At 36.5% G+C, this 23,199-nt stretch overlaps 1 protein-coding gene across 2 annotated transcripts in view; it reads right to left on the bottom strand.

Annotated features, from left to right (window-relative positions):
* Positions 1–20,412, bottom strand: part of nck2a (NCK adaptor protein 2a) — a 51,649-nt gene extending 31,237 nt beyond the window's left edge. The window contains exon 1 of one of the 2 annotated variants that reach the window (XM_089133326.1): positions 20,164–20,412. The gene's annotated coding sequence lies outside the window, so the exon portion shown is untranslated. The remainder of the gene's footprint in view (positions 1–20,163) is intronic. The other variant, XM_039683510.2, reaches the window with a different exon arrangement.
* Between the last annotated feature and the right edge of the window lie 2,787 nt (positions 20,413–23,199).

Genomic DNA, 23,199 nt, shown 5'->3' with positions numbered 1-23,199 from the left:
CAACAAAATTGAGTCTTTGATGACTGAATAAGTGCAATTCACATTTATTCCACAAGGTGGAAATTTCTAATACACAATGACGAAGTGATGCTTTACTCATAGTTAACTAAGGCAGAAAACAAAAGAATAGGAAGTATCATCAGCAAAACTTGAAATGGTTCACTGATTTACTGCAGAGCAAATATACTGAACGCAATATGCAAAGAAAACGAATATGATCCAGATGCTGAATGTACTGGGAAATGGGTCCTCACTGCAGAACATGAAATCCACGGGGAGGAGTCGGATTCAGATCCAACTCCTCCCACCTTACATATACCTAAACCTACACAGCTCCACCCCCTGATCCCTAAACCCACCCCTAAACCTACCAAACTCCACCCCTTCTATCTGGTTCCGACTCCGCCCCCTTGGATCTTGTGTACTGCAATGAGGTGCTACTAGGGAAATGAGCTCTGATTAGGACAGTAAAGATGATATAAAATTTCTGCTAATACTGAACCCTTCCAAACTCTAAAAGGGAACAAAATATGCTTTTATTCTTCTGTAATAGTAACTGTAACATCAGGAGAGTTTGATATAATCGCGACAGGTAGAGAATTCATTCGTTCATGTTAGATATAGATCCGGGTCACTAAACACCCAAATATATAATATTGATTGGCGATACATTCATGCATTTAAATGATACTCCGATACTCTTCAAGTGAAATGAAAGCACTAATAAAACAAAATAGAAACAAAATTGAAACAAAACTGCATTTGGAGTTTGAAACGGCTTGCCAAAACAAATTTTCCAAAAAAGTTCACCCTGGCTGGTAAACAACTTCAAAACTACCAATGGTCCATAGCGATTGCATAATGGGTGGGTGTGGCGGTTCATTTCTTCTGTTAAGGCCGTTGAGGTCAGATGTCACGCGAGTAAAAACATGAAAACACTGCTTTATAGTAGAAAATTAAGTTGTAATTGTAATGGAAAGACACTGACATTGTTCAATACTGTAAACCTGCATACTTTAAAGCAATTGATTGTATATATAAGTCTGACATGAATTGAGTGTGCATTGCAAAGCTGGTGCAAACAGATTATCTGTTTATCTTATCTGCTGTTTTCTCAGTGCTGTGATTTTTGTTGTGTGTATATTTTGTTGTTTGAATGTTTGCTAACTGTATACTGCTGGTCATGTATTTCAAACTTCTTTTTTGCGGGGCATTAAAACATCTCTCTCATCGAACTCACTATCACACACCATCTCACCCAGCACATAACTGGTTTCAGCTGCTCTCCAGACACCTGGGATCACTAACATCTAAAATCTCCTGATTAAAGAACATTTTCTTTCCAACAGCTGTCAGGCTGCTCAATAAACATCTGTAGAGTAATCATATTACACCTCAGGTGCACTTTAAGACCCATGTTTACATGCACATCAATATCATCTATTTTCAATATTTTAACTAGTGCACAGATTTCTCCCGTTTTGCAGAATGTATAATTTTGTATATTAACATTGCATTATTTACTGTATATTGTGTTCTCGATTGTACACAGTAATTTATACATTTGTTTTGTTTGCAACCTTTTTTGCACACATTTTCTTATTTGTATTTTTTTAATTAATTAAATTAATCGTATTGCATTTTATATCCAACTATTCAGCTTTTGCCTTGAGCTCAAGGTTTTATAAGAAATGTGTTATATATATATATATATATATATATATATATAATAAAAATATGGACAAACTTAAATTTATGGTAAAAACCAGGAAATTCTGGGATTGTCAATTTATATAAATGTTTCCTCACCATTAAATTATTTGTTCTTTTTCATCTTTAAAATCTGTACATTTAGCATAATTTTAATCAAAAATGACTAAAATTACATTTAATTGGATCTATTAATAGATTTTTACCATTAAAATTGCGATACATGTTTTACAGTATAAAACTGTATTATAGAAAAATATCTAAATACAAATAGCACACTACAGCATAACATAATTCTAAAAAAATCAGCTTGAGTCAAACTACTTGCACTTTTTGTCATTTGTTTAACCTAAACAGGCCCCTTCCAAATAAATATTCAACTAAAAGCATTATTTGTTTCTGTAAGTATTGTATGTTTTATTGTTCACACTGCTAGCCCTACAGACCACTACAGTTTTGTGTAGAGTAGACATGAGTAATGTTTGAGAAGATCCATTTTTAGTAAATGGCCTCCTCAGGCAGAATATGAGCAGTCAGGAAAGTGAGGGGGCTTTAATGGCAAAAGGGCAAAGGTTAATGATGTCCCCAAGCAGATGCTTGAAGGTCAGAGCATTGACCATGCATTTAGCGCTGTGGCAGAGAAAAGGCTAAGTCACAAATCTGGCAGGAGACTACCGCATCCCACAATGCAACAGTGTGTTTGTGTCACTCTGGCCCTTCCATGCTGCCTGACGGGGGACGAGCTTAGGGGGCGGTGGGTCATTATGTTTGCCCTATGGCGTTATCGTGACAGAGCAGGCGGCTCTAGAAAACGAGGTTAGGGTCCAGAGGAAAGACAGGAAGCGTCCCGCTAGAGCAGATCATGTTCTGGGCTCCTGAAGGGCAGAGCCTGGCAGTGTGTCAATGCACAGCATATGTCATGCCGAGTCAAAACAGCACTTACGGCTGAGACAGCAAAAACCTATCCTTCACCTCTCTCTACCTCCACCTATCCATCTACCTTTCCATCCAACACTCAAAAACTTAACCAGAACAACATAATCTCTCGATGAAGTGCTTCAGTCATGGCAGTTTCCTCCAAGGAGGCAAGGGATGAGACAATAATCCATATTACAAAAATAAAATAACGCAAATATTACAATTGTGACATAAAAAAGTGTATTAATCACTTGTTCATCTAAAGTAACACTGTTCAACAGTGACACCACATGTAAAGTTACAACGGGACGATGTAGAAGAGAGACCTCTTGCCTACCCTGAGCCCATTGACTTTTGCCAGAGCCCCTAAAGCATGCGGTGGGTTTGGTAGGCGGTAACTGAGAATGAATGGGGGAAAGTGCAAAGCTTCTTATTCAAGCTTTTTATAATAGTCACTGTTGCTGCGATGAAGGAGCAATTCAGATACAGACAGTTGAAATTTTATAAACAGCAAACTGTTTTTCTAGTTATCTGGTTTTCTAATATACTGTATGTAGTGGAAAAATGCAACAACCTACCTAATCGATGACATTAATTATTACACAAATATGTTGATTTATGTGCTGTTAAAACATTAAAAAATTCATTGCAAGTCATGGTTGTTATATATTGGTGAGTTAACCAAAGGATTAATTCACGAATCAGCAAATAATTATTCGATTTTCCACAAAAAAAATAAATAATAATAATAATAATAATAACAATAATAGAATAACCAAAGAAAATCGATAGATTAACTGATTAAAAATATAATCAACCTTAAATATTAGGTATATCTTGCAGTTGCTTTATTTTCTAAAGTGAACATACTGGGAAAATGACTCATGGTTCATAAGGTTGTGAACTCACTAACAGCTCTGAATGATACATAAAAAAAATGACATGAAAAATGAAATGTTTGGAAATCAAATGACTAACATTGTGTTCATTGAACAAGAAAGATGCAGAATAATGGTGAAGGAAACAAAAATCAACTAGTGCAACTTAATTAGTGCAGTCCTGCACCAATATTAACACCCTGGCCTATACCAATAAGATGACAATAACGTTATGTTCTGGTTGATAACCAATAAATACCATTGTCTATAATTAAACATAAAACCCTAAGCTAAAATCAAACATTTTAAATGCTCCAAGTGAATTTATGCATCACAAGATTTATACTAGGGGTGTGACGAGATCTCGAGATCTCGCGAGACTAAAATATGATGAGATTTCTCGTTGAGTGAAAAGTCTCGCGACATCGCCATGACTGAGCACAAGAGTGAGGGTGAGATTACAATAGAATATTCCACTGCTACACTCACATTCGCCTAAACTATCGTTTTGCTGTTTATATAAAAAATAAAAACCATAAATAACTTGTGTAAAAGTCTGCTCTGCTCACTCACTGTCTTCTTGTAGTCTAGAGCCCAGCAGAGACATTCATCCAACCTCATCCCTCACTATCTCAGTCTATCAATATGTACGGCTGAGAGACTGTCCTTGGCTTATTGACTCTCCTTCTGGGTCTGAATTTCCATCTTTATCTTCCCGCAGATGATGTCATTATAAAGCCATGTGCCAACTAAACAAGGGCTGGCAAGGGACAGGATTGTGGGATTTTAGAGCATGGAGCACTAACATGTATTCACACATCCCTCAGTTCACTGCATGTCCACTTCTGCACAGATATGGCTTAGGCAATGAAACAGAACATCAATTACACACTCATCTGGTTTGGCTAGAGAGGTTTTAGGGCAGAGAGGACACTGGCTCCATGATTGTTCGCTGTGCCCTCCTCAAAATTCTCGCTCAGCTTGGGGGCGCATTGCAGCTGTCACAGGCTTTATTCCCATTGCCTAATAAGCCAGTAATGCAAAAATCTTTATATAAAAAAAACTCTTTGCCAACCAAATGTCTGTGATGGATGAGGGAGTCTTTTTATTAGAAGCAGCACCCAATAATTACCATTCCACTTCACTGAGTACCGGCCCAAGCAATTAATGTGTCATCCAATTAGCCCACCAGGAGATCCGTAAAGAGCCCACCATTGTTTAGCATGCGGATGACTCAAACCCAGGTGACGCTCTACATTTGCAAGCTCAGTTAGCCTACAACTTAATGTATGCGTTTCAGTTTATCCCAAAACACTCATTTCAGAGCGCTTTCCCCTTTGAGTTTTAAAACTCTACAATTAGCACCCAAAAGCTTTTTGCCTCTGCACATTCTTGTATAGTGAGTGAAATGGGAAATTTGACCAGCCATGAAATTGTATTTGGCATTTATATATATATATATATATATATATATATATATATATATATATATATATATATAATGCAAATTTTGATATTTCTGTTCATCTAAGATCCATAAAAGTAATGTATCACCATTTCCATAAAATAGTAGACAGCACAAATGTTTTCAACACTGATCTACTATAGTAATAATGTTTTTTGAGCAGCAAATCAGTATATTAGATTGATTAAGTATCAAATTTAACATATGCACAAAATTGGAATATTGCATAAAAAGTTATTCTGAAATGCCTCAAAGTCTGTCATCAGAATGATTTGGTTTAATTTCCTCCCAGAAGTCTCACAAACACCAGGCATCCGAACGCAAGAGAACATGACACCGTTTATTGTGTTTTGCTGCGGACTCTGAGACACAAATCTTTAATGATGTAGGGGAAAAAAAAGAACCACAGTGGCTTCCCTGATTGCAGGAACTTACATTTTTATTACAGATATTTTGCTGCAGTTTCCCAGGAATTTTGTTCTTTTGATTTTGTTCTTTTAAACTCATGGGATGGAAAAGGTGATTTAGTTTAATCGCAGATGTTTTATGCGATATTCCAATTTTGTATGTTAACATGATCCTCCAAAAATATTTTTACTATAGTGTGCGTGTATATATATATATATATATATATATATATATATATATATATATATAAAACAACATTTGAGATGCTGTGCAATGAAAGTGGTCAGCTGGCTAGTCCAGTTATCCATTTTATCCATTCACATCCAACTGTTGAGGCACGCATCGAGGGATTCATTCGGTAAATGTCTTTCCATCTTAGTTTATCCACATAAACTGCACCTCAAGTGAGCGCATACATTTTTTTTTACGTTTAGAATGTATGTGCATACAAATAGGTATATCGAAACAACTACTGAAATATGAAGTTATGGCTGCTAAAAATACAGCTTTGCGATTATGCAGTGTAGCGTATTCTAGTATTTTTTTGACAGTTTAAATATTTTGTCTTTTCCTTGAATATGTGTGTCAAAAAGTGGAGCTCACCGTGTCATAGCATCATTGGGTCTCAGTGTAATCTCAGGCTGTGTTAAAAGATATGTTTTAGTAGATAGTTGCATGTCTTAGAATTGCTTGAGAATCAGATTATAATTTTTTACAGTTCCATGTAAAGTATGAATTATGTTGCACTTCCTAATATTTTATTTACCTGACAGAGCATTTATTTGGATATGCAACATACTACAAAAAAAGTAATAAAAAAATAATAATAATAATATCAGCACACACTCACACTGCCAAATCCAGCACATGAATGTGACACTCAACCAAATGGACAAACATGCTGTTGTACAGGAAATGGTCGGGTCAGAGTGCAAATCATTTCCTCTGTAAACAGAGGGATGCGTTTCATAAATGGCTTACAGAATAGATAGACAGCAATTAAAAAAAAAAAAATAAGGTTTGTAAAACGCAAAAGGGATTATTTCAGCCAAACAAGTCTAATGATTCAGCCTGAAAATCAGTCAAGTTTCTTTGCTCGATCACGTCTCAGTACAAAATATTTCACCACTGGGAAACTGGCTCTCCATCATGTCTTCACTAAAAATAAACAAAAGGTCCTCAAAATTATAAGATGAAATCTTCTGAGCTTTTCATAATTGACAGTTTATGAAGTAATACCTGGGACTTATGCAATTTGATATTAATGGTTATTATCTTATATGGGATGATATTACTGCAGCCTCAAGAAACCTGCTGCCACATGAAATTATTAAAGTGTTAGTGCGTTATTTAACACTTAAAGCCCTGTTTTAAGATCGTTTCTAATGAAATAGAATGGTTAAGATTGAAATTTGGACAAATGCTGCTGTCCCGAAAATTGTAGGTTTCTGTGTTAGCACCACCAACTAAGTGATCAAAAATAATTGAATCGAATGCATTTCAGATTTGTTTATGTTTCTGTCGCCTATGAACATATCAATGTTGAGAATAGCTTTAAAAGTCAACGTCACTAGCTTTAAATATGCAACTTTGCAGACTAATGAATGCATAAGTTTCCAGCTGGATATAAATGAAAGCAAATAGATGGTAACAATTGTGACATTACACATTTGGGTCAGGCTTCTTTTGGTCACACTGTTTTAACCGCTTGAGGTAGCTTCTAATTCTAGAGTCCTCACAGCCTCAATGGCAAACATACTTCTGTTCTTTCTCTGCTATGCAGCATCTGGTCATCAAATTAATTACTTTATAATGATATGGCAACATGGATTGTAGCCTTCTGCATTCATACAGTTTCGGTGTCGGTGTTTTAAATGCACATCTGAAGCGTCAGCGCTCTCTGTGCAACGTGTTTTCTCCGTGCTGCGCGCAGCCTCACACGTTGCAATAAACAACACAGTGATAATTTGTTATTTGGCCTCTAGTGGCCGCTCTCGCTCTGTGTAATGCCAGCAGTCTCTTCTTAGCGCTCTCGCTCTGTGGTAAGGTCTCTTCTCAGCGCTCCAGCAATGGACACAACCCGGAAAAAACTATCGGTAAGGGTTTCTGCTGATAACGATAGTTCCACCAATCAACTATTAGTACCGATATATCTGCGAAACCGATTAATCGGTCGACCTCTACTTATAAGGAAGTAATTTCACAGAGTTTGTTTTGTTAAGCTCTTAAGTTTGTAACCGAGTATGTGTGAGCACATGTACAAATAAATAATATGCTAACATACCACCACTCAGGCTCCAGTCATAGAAAACAAACAGGAGAGATGGCAGCAGCCCAAGAATCTCGTCTCTGCAGTGAAGGTTCAGGTCAGGTCGTTCCTGTCGCTTGTCTCTCTCCCATTCATACTCATTTTTTCCATTCTCATTTATTCTTACTGCACTGAGATTTACAGAGATTAACCCCTCGGCCCTCGGCATCCAATCTGTTACATCCATCAAAGCTGTGGCCCATACTCACATTCACAGCTGAACAGTTACAGGTTTTGCCAACTGATGCTGTGGTGTTTAATCTCCAAGGCTAGAATTGCGATTCAGAGCTATCTGAAAACACTTCTAAAAACACCACAGGAAAACTTTTCATCATAAATCTAAAAAAAAGCACTGATGCATGCCTTTTTCCCCTTGTAGAAAATCAAGGAAAATTCCCACCAACAACGACACAAGCTGGATTCTCCATTTGAGGCAGAAGGCAAGGCCAAAGTCTGAGGCAATTATGGATGTTTATTCAATATAAAGTTAAAAACAGTTGTGCTGTTTAATTGTGTAGAAACTGTGAATAAATGCATATGTATTTATGATGTTTCTACATTAATTTTGAGATTAAATTTGAATTACAAAATAAAAATATATATAAAAAAAACTTGAAAAATGTGCAAATAGTTCATCGATTGACAGCACTAATCATAATAAAAGTCTTTAAATCACTTTAATTTAATTTGTCCCTGCTGAATAAATGTTTTATTTACTAACCACAAACTTTTGAATGGTACTATATAATTTTCCATGTAAAAAGTATTTACAAATTACATACAAATTATTATTCATACATTTATTACATTTTTAGAAGTTCCACCACATGACACTCAACAATCTGGAATCATCTAGCTGTCAAATGACCTGATATTTTAAGAGACTTGTCTGCACTTTGCAGGGATCCTCTCTAACAGTTTATTTCTGTGAATCGGTTACAAAAGTAGTCCTTTGATGGCTTTCACCATGCTAAAGGTCTAAAAACTAAGTTATCCTCTTAGTCGATCGGTTGATAGACGACAATTAGTCGACTGACCAATGGCCAAAAGTCAATGGCCCAACCAAGCTCCCATGGCATCCGTCCAACAAACACACACCATAGCTTCATCAGCAAATACTTTCACGTGCTTCCTCCAAAGAGGGCCGTGAGAGGGAAAGCGTGTGTGTTCTCTTTAGGACTATCTCTCCCCTTAGTGAATAAAGGAGGAGCGTTTTGCACACTCAGCCAACATGCAATTCACACTGCGGCACAACCAGAGCAAGGCCAGTGAACACAATGCAGGGGTATTGCACAAAGCGGTGGGCTGATGGGATCCACCACTGGGACATAGACAAAGAAGAACAGTCTTAACAGTTTAACTTGGATCAGACACAGATTATCACCAAACATTCTTACGGACTCGCACACAGTCCATCAATAATATTCAGAGTTTGTTTGAAAAATCTCTGAAAAGTACTGAAAAGTGGATGTAGCAATTTATGTTTTATAAATAGAACTTATATTAAAGTGAATTTATATAGGCCTATATAATATACTGAAAACCACCAAAAAAACAGGTAGTAACAAGAAAGCCACACAATGAATCAAATCTGATGTAAATAAATACTATAATATAAAAGATTCACATACAAAACAGTCATGGTAATTCGCTAAGGATGCATAATATATCAGCCACCATATTGTTATCGGCCCGATTATAAAATTTGTCCGATATATTAAATCTGATAAATAATAGATTATTTCCTTCAGTTGACACTTCAGGTGTGCACTATTTAAATTGGTTGAAATATGATTGGAATCACTATAAAAAAGTACGAAAGTTAGGTCTGTCATATAGACTACCTAAAATTATAACAAGAACATTATAATTGTGTGTTTGGGATGTGGCTTTTAATAATGAGACTTCGTTTTGTAATCAGGCTCTCAAAACTTGAATAAAAAACTTGTATAAAAATTTGGATTTAGATTGATTGGCCAATATATCCGTTTTCGGCTTTATCGTATTGGACAAAAATTACTAAGATGAAATACTAAGATGAAGCAACTATTAAAAAAAAAAAAAAAAACATAAAATGTGAAGTGTCACACAAAATTCTGGGAATGTCAGTTTAAGGCTTTTAACTGAAAATTCAAAATTGAGACGATTTTGTTTCCAGAAACTGTTTACAGTAAAACCTCTTTTACTGTAAAATTACTTGAAATGTCCTGTTAGATTCATTATAGTTTTTCACTGTATATAGTAAGGAAACTTAGGCCTAATGTTCACCAATTATAAGGTTTTTTTTACTGTAGCATTTCAAGTCTTTTAACATTAAAATAATCATCATTTTTAACAGATCAGATTTTCCTGTCCCATTAAGAGCATTAAGTCAGAATCGGACTTCATGCCAATAGTTTAAGTCAAATCTGATCTAAAATCAGTCAAATAAACTAAATAAAGACATTCAATGAGACAGACAATCCTATAAAATTGAAAAAGAACAGCTATTCTAATGCTGGACTCTCAATGTTAAGGTTTAAAAAGCACCATCTCCTACCATGAGTGACCTCAAATATTATGACAGACTCGGAGAAAAAATAAAAGGTACAATGGTAAAAGGAGGGGAAATGAGGAGAGAGAAAAACCCCTGAGGGGGAAAAGAAGAGAGAAAGTAAGATAAAAGAAGAGATAATAGGATTGTCTATCAGGCCCCGTCACAGTTTCTAAGAAATTGGGTAAGAGTTCAAGCTGTATTGTCTTATAAAAGAACTACTAGAGGAGAACATTCACAGAAACCTCACCCATGTTCAAAGTTCACTTATGAGAGAGAACAGGTCCGGAGATGGCGAATAGGTAGGATCACATAACTCTTGATGTAAACACAGATTAACACGTCCTACTCTACATCCGTTCCCTGAACTGAGAGAAAAGGCGAGATAAGGAGGAAAGACTTCAGGTATCAAATTCACATTATGGTGTAGATGTACTCTCCCTTCCGAGAAGGGATTCAGTTTTCCTCAACATTTTTCCTTCGGCTTTCTTAATATGCAATGTGTTTATGAGTGTGAGAATCCAAGGAAAAATGTGAGATAATATCCATTCATTTTAACCAATTAACCAATTAACAATTGATTGAGATTCGGGAAACTCACTGATTGGTGAATCTCACATCGGGTCATGGACCTCAGCAACAAACACAGTGAAAAGCACAGCGATACCAAACACTTAGACACAACTACACTCAAACAAGCAGAAAAACAATTTAATTAAATTAACTGGAGCAAAACAAACCCTCTGACAATACAAAGCAGCAAACACTGCACAAACAGAATCAGACTTGACAGTGAAAGATCATCAAGCTCAACCTCCCACTGGTACTAGCATCTTTGTTTTGGTTGTGAATTTCTCATGTGAACTCTGTTCTTCCTCTCTCTTTCTTCTTCCTGTCCTTCTGTCTCTCACCCTCCCTCTAGCTCAATCTCCTGTCTCTTCTTCTATGTGGTTGACAGCACAAATCTGCTGTCATGACCTTTATCAGAGAGGCTGACTGTGAATGGTCAGGCCTTGGGCTGTGGAGCGCTAAAGCAGTCACAGATATCCATACATTGCGTCTGGTCACCTACTTACAGACGATTAACTTCACTGTCTCCAACATCTGCCAATGGTCAGCATATTTATTTCAACACATCTACCCATGTTCTAGCTGCTAAAACACTTAACATACTCGCTGCTATTTGAAATTTTAAAGAGATAGGCCTAGTCCAGCCAAAGTTCTGTAATTATTAATCAATAACAAAATTCATACAAGTATACTGGACAAGAATACGATACGAAAACAGGCAGAGGAGAACCGTCAGGGCCATCTAGGCCCTCAGATAAAACTATATATTTAAAAACGTACAAATAACCCTTAAAATCTAATCCTTCTCATTGTCTGTTCATTACTCCAAAAAGTAGGATTTTATAAAATACACAACACATACTAATCTCTGCACCAGTAAAATCATAAATGATGAATAATTTATAATATCCAAATTATAAATAGATATTGTGGATTTACTGTAATGTTCATTAAGGGCAGTGAGCTTTGGAATTTTTTTTAGACCTGGAACAGTAGCGCACTTACTTCCTGTCGCATAGATTCGCTCTTTAAGTGGCCAAGATCGCAAATGTAAGTCCAATGAATGACATCTTCTTGTGAGTTGTCTTCATGACACTAAGTAGTCTGACATTCACTACGTTTACATGCAGCCAATAACCCGTTCAAAACCGGGATATTGGCAATAACCCAGTCGCAAACGGCCACGTAAACAACGGTAAAAACCCGAATATGCTCATATCCCGGATTTTAAAAACCGGGATATTATACCTGGGGTACCCCTATTCTAACCTGAATTTTTGGTCATGTAAACGCGTATCGCCATATCCCCATAGTGATTTGTGTTCTGTGCATGTTCTATTCCCAAGGAATCTTGGTCTTTTGAGTAGAGAAACTTCTCGGCGCACACAAAAATCCGCGTGCAGTATACCGGAAGTAAACATGGCAAGACCAGGCGAGACTTTTGGAGCGAGGTTAGTAACGTTACCAGCATCAAAGCGCAAACAAAGGCAATCGTTATCTGCCCCGAACTATTATCCGCGTGCTGTTGTTGTTGTTGTTGTCGTTGGATACAGGAAGAAGAATCGGAAATCTAGACACTAACCGCGCGTCACCGTTTACATGGCGATATTGCAATTACATGTGTACAGGAGAAACTCTCTGCTCACGCATGTAAACGGGTTATTCCTAATGTTTCAGAAACCCGAATAGTGACCTTAACCCGACCATAACCCGAAAATTGGTGATGTAAACGTAGTCATTGAGGAACTGGTTTTGATATTGGTATTGATTTGATATTGCTGAAACATTGCCGATTCCGGCATGAATATACATTGATTGATCAATGTTTTGAAAAGTTTCAATTTAAACCACTGAATTTGTATGGTTTACTTTTACTCACCTTTGTGGAGCCTGAAACCTTTGGAGAGTACTATTAAATTTTATTATTATTTCTGGAGATAGAAAATAATGTGTTCAACTGAGAAAAGAAAATCGTACAGGTTGGAACAACATGAACACATGATGATAGAATTTACAGTAAACTATTATTAAATGAATGCAGTTACCCAAGAGCCATCTTCTTCAAATTCCCATGACTTCTACCTAAACATTTACATGTATGCATTTGGCAGACGTTTTTATCCAAAGTGACTTGCATTGCATTTCAACACATTTCTTTATAATATATTCTTATCAGTTGCTTTCCCAGCAAGCGCCAACACTCTACTGTTTGAGCTACACCTGATTCTGCGTTATGCTCTGTCCTGTCTGAGCAAGGGGGAGGGCTGGAGAAGGCTCTGAATCAGCAGGGGAGCGGGGCAAGCAGGGCCCAAATCTGCTGCTCACTCCGAGCTGCAGTGAAGCACTTAGAGGCGGTGTTGAATTTCACACTCCTGCCCTGTCCAGTCCAGAATGGCCATTTCACTGAGGAAATTCAAAATCAGCCATGCAGTTAAGAGCAGACGACCCTTAATTACAGCCCACAAAGCCCTTCACAGAGTGTTTATGACTGGAAAATGAAATAATGATCAGTTCAGTGTGCATGGCAATGGGGTGCTGAAAGAGAACGGCTGAATCTGTTGTGTCTGATCATGTCTGATCAGGGATGGATCTGTGTGTGCACTTTCAAGAAGATGCATGTGCGTAAGAGAGAGAGCCTTTATATTACACAGAGAGATGACAGAACCTTTCATAAGGAAGATTAGGTCTGATATCTGCTACAAGAAAACGCAATCACCTTGCTGGAGCGGCTGATGGAGTGACATGATAAAGGTGCATCTCTATGCCCACAGCCTTCCAACCTACTGGAAAAGCCCTTACAGGATATAACCAGGTTGCCCGAGAAGTTAATCAACCTTGCAGGTAACAAAATGGTGTCATTGATATGATGCTGATTTCGTAAATACTTTTTTAAAATTAATTGTATTAATTAATTACTACCATTATTTGAATATACCTATTCTACGATCATTTAATTTCTGAAATAACATTTTGTTTAATTATTTTATTTTTTTTTTTGGATATAATATCAAATATCAGGGTTATACAACTGTCGTCACATCACAAAAAAAATGTCATGGCTAAGTTAATTCAGGTTCTAATGTCACGTGGTGCAACTTGCCAAAAACACTTCATCATATTAATGAATTAATAAACATTAAAAATAGGGCTGCATAGAAATAATAAATCACTTACAAGCATAAAAAAACAATAGAACAAAGATACAAATGAAATAAGCAGTGCTTCAGTATTTAGGAACAGAAATTGAATCATCAAATGTAAGTAGGTAAATTGGAGCAATAATATCATATCGTGATATGTATCGTATCGTGATACGAGGGTATCGTTACACCCCAATTGGGAAGTCATAATTCTGTCTACAGGAGGTCTGACAGAAAAAAAAAGTGATAAGAGGATGGATGGAAGAAGCAGCCAAAACTGCAACCCAGCAAAGAAAGAACAAAGCCATAAAGAGAAAGATGCTCTATGGCGCTACACAAGTCTGAGATAATCCCTGGAAAGCATGTGAAAGGAAAAGGTTCAGCCAAGGGACAAAGTCTAGTTCAATTTTCCAGTGAGTTTTCACACAATGTACAGCTAAAAATCTCCTTAACTGCTAATAATTATTCAAGAATGTTCCCTATGGTCAACAAACCTCGATAAATATGGAAAACAAAGCTAAATGAGGCTTTTGTGCAAATACACGAAGCGCCTGAAGATCTTGAGCAATCACATTTGTCTTTTGTTGAGACTATTGTCAAACTTAAAATCTTACATGCCAGCAAACACAGAATGCTTTAAAATCATCCAACATCTAATACCAATTCTTAATTATTTTACATTTCAGCGAATGGGTGGTTAATTCGTATTAATTAAATCTTATTCATACGATTCTATATGTCTCAGTGACGGTTATGTTCAGGGGTGGACCTTCACGCTTTTTTCCGTACCGTTATCAATGTACAAATTCATATGAACACGCCACCTCATAAAATATTTATGTTTACCTGTGAGATTCATCCCGAGATCTTCACAAACTGTCATCTTTCATATTTGCTTTGCATGCACTGAATATTCCATGTGGAAAAAAATGGAGTTTTTTTTTTTGCAGATTAAGACAGTCTGGAATAGTGGTGGATGATCGTTTTCACAGTCAAATCTCTTTAGCCTACACATATGACCTATAAAAAACAAACGGAAAAATGCAAAATGCCTTTCAATCCCATTCAACCAGAGAAATGACACATTGTAGGATCACTTGAGATGCACAGGATAGCCTAAATCCTCTTTCTTACCAGAGGCACGCCGTCCAATTCATTTTCATCATTGCTAAATATGCTGCATGCATAATGCCTGCTTGAGAGATTACAAATGATTATGATAAAATAACAAAACTCCAGCCTGACCTTTAACCGTCATCTGTGTGCTCTATTAGACGGGATGTCTGTCTCTGGAGCTGGCAATCTGGGCCTTTTCTCTCTTTTTTGAAGGCTCTTATTTTGGGAAAGATTCAAATTTGCTTTAGAACGACAAAAAGCTATTTCCAGTTCCAAACCACGAACTCTGCTGTGACGTGATGTTACAGATGCGAGCCTTTCCCTCCCAACACGATTTCCACAATCTAAATTTATGGAGACGATGAATAAAGTGGGATTTTTATTCATACCATCCAGATCCATTCAACAGATTTAGATCGAGGGTTTAAATAGGGTCACAATTTCACAATAAAATGTGTGCGCCATGAACATTTACTATGCAAACTGACAACATTTTAGCGGACATCCACCCAGCAAGGGAAAACGGGTAGCCTTAACCACTAGTATGTGATAAATCAATACATTTACAAAATACTAAACCACAAACTATCTGCGGGCACGCTGAATACTTGCAAGACTCTGCCAAATCCATAAACACTATAATTACAGCCTTTTATAGAAAAGTTAAAGTACATTTAGGTCAAAGTTCTGAGGGAGCCAGTTGTGGAGACGTTGGCGTAAGGCAGCTGAGAGATGCAGAAAACACTTGCCTTGCAAGATTTCTAAGCAAGACGCAATTACCAACAAACGCAAACTATAATTTCAAACAAATCATGTCTGGAACTGCAAAACCAAGCTTGTCTCTAATTGACTGATTCATCTTTAAATCACAAGTACATAATTTCTGAACAAGGGCTGACAGCACTAATAGATTTATATAGCTTGCCTTTACAGACTGTAACTTAATAACATGCAAAAAGAACAGCAGAAATGATGGCGGGCTCCATTATTCGGAGACGGTGGACGGTATGCCCATGTACTAAATAAATGGCAAAGCTCAGATGGAGGGAAACGCTCTGACTAAACAGTCTTTTGTTTGGAGACTGGTGGCTGGTACCGAGAGAGTACCGTGTGCACAGCACATTCCTATAGCCTGGGTCCAGAAAACAGCACATTTGTAAATGAGATCAGTAAAAAAAAAAAAAAAAAGCGCGCATGGGATATTTTTAGACCATTTCAGCACTAAAAGACCATTCCCTCCTTTTGTCACAGAGATAAAAGAAAATCGATTTTTAAATAGAAAAGTTCCCAAGCTATATGAGCAATGATTTTCCATTCCTTTTACATTTGTTTAGTAAATACTAATGTTTAAAAAAAATAATTTGATTAATAATCATTTTTACACTGTCAAAAAAAAATTTCTGCCTTAAATTAAGTACAATCAACATAGATGTTTAAATGAGTAGTTCACTTTAAAAAAAAAAAAAAAAAAAAAACTTTTGCTGATAATTGACTTCATTGGGAACCAAACGGTTCAAGGTACAAATGAGAGTTTCAGTGCAGCTTCAAAGGGCTTTAAACGACACCAGACGATGAATAAGGGTCTTATCTAGAACCCTTCGAGTCATGACTCGAAAAAGATTTGTTCATTTTGATGAACGAGTTTGAACCACAGGAGAGTCACGAACGCTCATCACAGAACAGAGCAAGGCGAGCATTTGTGCTTAAACTTTTTTATTTATTTTTTAAATGACCGATCGTTTCGCTAGATAAGACCCTTATTCATCCTCTGGTGTCATTTGGAACTTGAACCGTTTGGTTCCCATTGAAGTCCATTATATGGAGAAAATCCTGGAATGTTTTCATCAAAAACCTTAATTTATTTTCGACTGAAGAAAGAAAGGCATGGACATCTTGGATGAACTAAGTGAACTACTCCTTTAAGTCATTTCAATTTAAATATATTAAAGGGATGGTCGATTATGATTTCACTTTTTATCTTTAGTTAGTGTGTAACGTTGCTGTTTGAGCATAAACAACATCTCCAAAGTTACAACGCTCAAAGTTCAAAGAGGGAGATATTGTCTTTTAAAGAAATCATTTTTTAAGGACTACAACAAACGGCTGGTCTACACGACATTCCTCCCGGGTTGGTGACATCACTTACCCTAAAATTTGCATAAACGTTGCCCCCGGGAACGCAGTTTATAGATTATCATGACAGAATATGCTAATCAATGACTACAAGATAACTACACATGTGTAATATTCTACACATGTGTAGTTATCTTTTAGTCATTATCCCGCATAACATCCGTCATAAATAAACTTATCTGACTGGCTTACAGGTAATCAATGATTTTAAACTTCAAAGAAGCGCCCCCTAGCAAGAGAGAAAACAATTCTTTATTATGCCATTCCAGACTCTAACCCAGACTGTCTACAAAGCAAAGTGAAGTAGCAGAGTCTGGTATTACCAGGCTAGTAGATCCAGCCTCTTCTTGAAAGGGAGCAGCAGCTCATTTGCATTTAAAGGGACAGACACAAAAACAGTGCGTTTTTGCTCACCCTCAATTTTAACATGCTATATAAAAATATCTGTAGGGTACTTTGAGGTAAAACTTCACATACACACTCTGGGGACATCTAAAGCTTATTTTACATCTTGTGAAAAGGGCATTACACCACCCATTTAAACTGACTTTAAAAAATGTGTTGAATCTTACAGAACTTACAGAAAATTGCTTAACTTATTTTGAGGAGTTAAAGAGATGTAAAAATATGTTGTCACAACATATTAATCAAATAACGTTTTACAGTGTAGCCTATCTCTAGAAAAAAAAAATAATTTCAACAGCTTTTTACATTCTTGAAAATTACAGTTCCAATAATTGCCTTTGGGACACTGTTTATGGCACAATGTTCCTGGTGCATTACATAAGCTCAATTATGTTGTCTTTTGTTGCGCAATGACAGACACAACATGACACTTACATGAGTTTTGTAATAGAAAATGCAACCAGAGTTGTTACCGTGTTCAGTCATCATGCCTAAGATTCCACATACCTGTCACTGAAAGGCAACACACTACAGATCACGATCATAAAAGAAATGTCAGTAGTGAGGGTGTGATCAGAGTGAAACTTTGAACCGGTCGAAACTGAAAATCTCCGTATTATGCATTCAAATCGATATGAAACTTAGACAAGAAATACAACATATGTTGCAACACATATGCTTTGGGAATTCTGTGAATGTGATGGGAATATATTAGCACTGTGCCAGCACTGTGTAGTATAAGCATGTTAGCTTTTTCAATCCTCTAAGGATGTTTCTTGAGAAACTATAAAAATAGGATTATTGTCTTCAAAGTAGCCCAGTATTTTAGCCACTTAATCAGTAAGTCGGGCAGGAGAAATCCTGACTGGTGTAAAATTCAATTATCATAATGCTGGTAAGTATGCAATACCGAGAGTCTGTGAAAGGGAGATGGAAAGGAATACACTGTTAAGAACCTGACCATAAATGTAGAAAATCTGCAACAACTCTAAATCACATGGTGCTTCATGTTTACTTTGTGCATGAAAGAAACTATTTTAAACAAACTCAAGTAATCCGACAGTGTATTAAATTAACTAAATCTTTTTTGTGGGCCCAACTTCTCAAATGACCTTCAACTGTGTCGTAAAATCAACTATTTAAGCCTTTTCATTTGCCATCATGTTTTTTTTAAGTGAGGTCCTCTGTTGAGACTGTGTATATTTTGCTGTAGCCTATGGGATCTGCTTTATATACTTCATCAAAACCCAATAAGCAGATATCACTGAACTTTAACCCCTCATAGCACAAAATTAGAATGTGACTGTTGTTATATATTAACATTGTTTGCTGAAACATACAATTTCAATAAAACAAGAGATTTCTATGGCAAAAATCCAAATAGAAAACATGAAACGAGGTTAAATTTTACATTGAGGATGTTTTAAAGCATACCATTAAGTTGCATTTTTGTATACAGTTCTCATAAGATTATGGGCAAGCAAAAGTCATTAAGAGTCATCCACATTTTCTAAAGAGACATGATGAATTTATATGACAAATAGATTTAATTTAGGCTTTTATTCACATATTAACACAGATCAGCGAACATAGCTTGAGACTGCTTGAGGAACCTCATTGGTTCTCTTGCAGAAGCTCAAACGTGCTGCGTAACACGAGAATGAACCTTATTGGTTCTCGCATGACAAGCAAACATAGCCTACTTGAGCTTACGTTTACCACAACTGATGTGTGAGTTGATGAATGTTTATGTAAAAAGCCTAAATTAAATTTGTTCATCGTTATAAAGCGATTGTGATCTTCAATTGATCTTCAATTGTGTTCCGAAAATGAATGATGAAAGTTTTACTTGGTTGGAACAACATGAGGGTGAGTAAGTAATCACAGAATTCTCATTTCTGGGTGAATAACCCTTTAAATACCATTGAAAACACTTTACATCAAGGTCCAAGTTTCATTCACTTCATTCACAAGTAGCCTAATGTGCACTTCTTGCCATGCTAATTCATTCAAAGCACTCTCGCCTTAGTGAATTACGTTTATTTATAAACAACAAACAACAATATTGATAATTATCACTTAAGGCAATGGATATACATGTCAGGTAACGCTGTTTTGTGAAATGTGAAATGACTCCATGGCGCGAGCACACAACATGTAGAAAATGACAATGGACATTCTCAGCAGCCATCATTTCACTCTTTCTCTAATATGATGTCTCAAAACAAAAACAAAAACAAACCAAAAGCGGCATTTAAACTGCACTATCAATCAACAGATGACCCTCGCCGTTTCACGGATGTGTCAAATCCAGCAACTTTAAGGAGGCGGTTGGTTGGGATCTCTATTGTGGCAACAGTGCTGGTAGACAATAGACGAGCGCGAGAGACACAATCACTCAAAGTGCTCCTGTTTCTTTCTCATTTTGCATTGTAACATATACACCGATCCTCTCAATATAGAAGCAATATGCATGTAGACGCGTTACGGAACAACGTTTTTGCCAGGAAAGCACAGCAAGGCAACTTTAAGCGAGCCTTATTACTCTAGTTGACATGTTAGTGTGTTCTTTTTCTTACCTTGCAGTAACTCCTGATAGATCGGGCTTTAGGACACGCAGAAAAACACGCTCTCTTTGCAGACTTGGGTTGGTAAGACGATGCGTGGTGAATGTAAATCCGTTTCGGTGAGTTTTTGTCCGTGGGCCCAGGCTGCTGCTGCTCTCTCTCTCTCTCTCCCTTTCTCTCTTTCTAACCCCCAGTCTGTGTTCAACCTCTCGCTCTCTCAGCCAGCAGCGCGAGTCAATGCACGGGTGACGTCACCGCTGCCATGGCACAGCGTGCGCGAGGAGGGAGGCGCGAGAGGTCTGGGGGTGCTGATGATGATGGAGGGCTTGCTCAAATAGAATTGAAAAACTTACAGTATAGTAAATACTAATGAAGTATGGTAAAGTTTACAAGCATGAGGAAGTTAATGCATGAATGAGAGCAGTGTCCTCATATGATACATTGCAATAGCTATACATTTAAAATGAAAGCGAAATACGTGTGCCTAGTACAATTAATAATTATATTTTACAATAAATAAATAAATGATCCGTAATGCTGTTGAAGATTGTCTAATGGTTTCACCATTATTTTTAATACAAAAAACATCTGGGGGAATGCTTTCCTCAAATAGTGTATTTATTTATTTATTTATTTATTTATTTATTTATTTATTTATTTATTTATTTAAATAGGCTATAACGTTTAGTATTAGCGCAGAATTAATGTTGCGTTGCTGTATGAAATCGACAAGGACAAATTATCACGTTCATTAAAACCAGTTGTTAAAGGGTAGTTCACCCCAAACCTAAACTTGTATCATCATTTACTCACCCTCCAGTTGTCCCAAACCTGTCTAAGTTTCTTTCTTCTGCTGAACACAAAAGAAGATACTTTGAAAATGTTGGCAGTTGACAGTCCACTGACTTCCATAATGGTAAAAAATTCTATGGGAGTCAATGGGGTCCATCAATTCTCTTACCACCTTAAACTTAATCTTCTTATGTGTTCAGCAGAAGAAATAAACTCAGTTTGGAACTACTTCAGGGAGTATAGGCTAAATGATGAAAAAAACACTATCCCTGTGCTGGGCTGAATGTTGTGCCATCTAAGAAGAATAAAGTCAAATCCGCCTTTTACTCCAGTGCGCCTTTAGCCCTTAGGGTTTTCACAAAGAACCATTCTGTGAACAAACCAATTTGTGGACATTTCTTAAAAGAACTTTTTTAATCATTAAAAAAAAAAAAATCCAGACTTTCCTCTATGAAGACCCTTTTTGTGCAAAGGAAAGATTTCAAAAGTGATTAATTTTCGTCATGAGACACCATTCATTTAAAAAATGGACTCTACCAAAACAGAGAGCAAATGATGGATGCTTCACAGGCTTATAAAGTTCTTCATGACACAAAATGGAGTCATGTGGTGACACTGACTGGCTATACCCTTCAACTATTTCCCTGCAAGCTTTTAGTAAATGCTGTAAATGTTTTCAGCAATGTATCATTGCACTGAACATTTTTATTCTACCGTGTCTGCTGCCAAGACTTGACAGGAACTGTGCAGACACTGTAGTAAAATGTCACCCCATCGTTGTCACGAAAGAATGAGTAAGCCTGATTCACCACCGATATTTTTATCGTTTTAGGAGAAGGGAAAAAGCACACATATTTATTGGATTTTGATGAGTTTCTCTCAGGCTGGAGAACGATGTTTTATTGGCTCAATAATTGACTGCAATGCAATGACCAAAAGTGCTTTCATCTAAATAGTTTTCTGTGGCAGTTTAATCATGCTTCTTCCCTTTACTTTGATTAAATCATGCATAAACCAAGTGTTTATTGTGAAAATGGAAGAAATTTCATCACATTTTGATGTGGAGCTGTAATATTATTAAGGATGGTTAACAAGATAAACCGTGCCAAGGAAGGCCAGTTTAGGGAACTCTGAATGTAATATCCTGGAACTAATACACTAAATTTCACCTATAAGGCTGGTTCTGTTGGGTTAACCAAAATATGAGTCACTGTTACGCAAAATTACGCAGTCAAATTAAGCAGAATGATGTCAACATGGATAAATCTCTGGACATGTCTACAAAACACAATATGGATTATCTAAACCAATTACATACAGCATCTGTGTCTCTCCTGAATGAACTGAGCCAGTCTACTGTGTTTTAAATTCTCACATGGGCATCACGCCTAGGCCTGTGTTTGAAGAACATCATTGTGATCCTCTGCATGTTACCGACTGAAAACATGGACAATGGCATATTCCAGTCATGGATTTGTGCCTGGCATGTTCTGATTTCACCAGGCAAAGCTGCATTCTAAATTTAAGATTTAAGTTTGTTTTAAAATAATCTAATGAACGTGATGCATTTGCAGTTGTACGATTTCTCTATTCAAAAAAAAAAATAAAAAAAAATAAATGTGGCATTAATTTTTACAAATTCGCATTTGTCTTATTTCATTTAAATAATTAAATGTATTTTATTTTTTACAAAATGCATTTATTCAAATTGCTCGGAATTCGGGTTAAATATGGTCAGTTAACAAATAGGAATATGATTAAATTATGGCTGTGGAACAAACAATGTTTAGTTACTTAAAATGAATGAAATCCCAACAATTTGGAATTATTGATAATAAATGAACCTGGTAATTGTGAATTTAAATCATATTCGGTTTATTAGTAAATCTTACCGGTGTTTACATCTTTCATGGATGTGTGATTGACTAATATGCATCACATCAAGTTCTTTACACTCTAAAAAATGCTGAGTTGTCCAAATTTGGGTAAAATATGGACAAACCCAAATGTTGGGTAAAAAATGTATTTCAGAAAAACTACAGTTGAAAGTGAAATGATGTTGGGTTAAAATTTAAAATATTATACCCATATCCCACCTCAATAACAGCAAAAGTGTTTTGGTTACACTTCATTTTACAGAACGTGCAAATGCGTTTACTTTCAATGTACTTACCTAATATGCGGTCACTTCATAGGGTTAAGGTTATAGGTTAGTACTATTACCCAGTTCTCGCAATTATTATAATAAGTACATAG

Source organism: Pimephales promelas, chromosome 7 (genome assembly GCF_988280905.1).
Source record: "Pimephales promelas chromosome 7, fPimPro1.hap1.1, whole genome shotgun sequence".
Classification (NCBI taxonomy): Eukaryota; Metazoa; Chordata; class Actinopteri; order Cypriniformes; family Leuciscidae; genus Pimephales; species Pimephales promelas.
The sequence above is the reverse complement of the archived record's forward strand: the minus strand, read 5'-3'. Positions and strand labels throughout refer to the sequence as shown.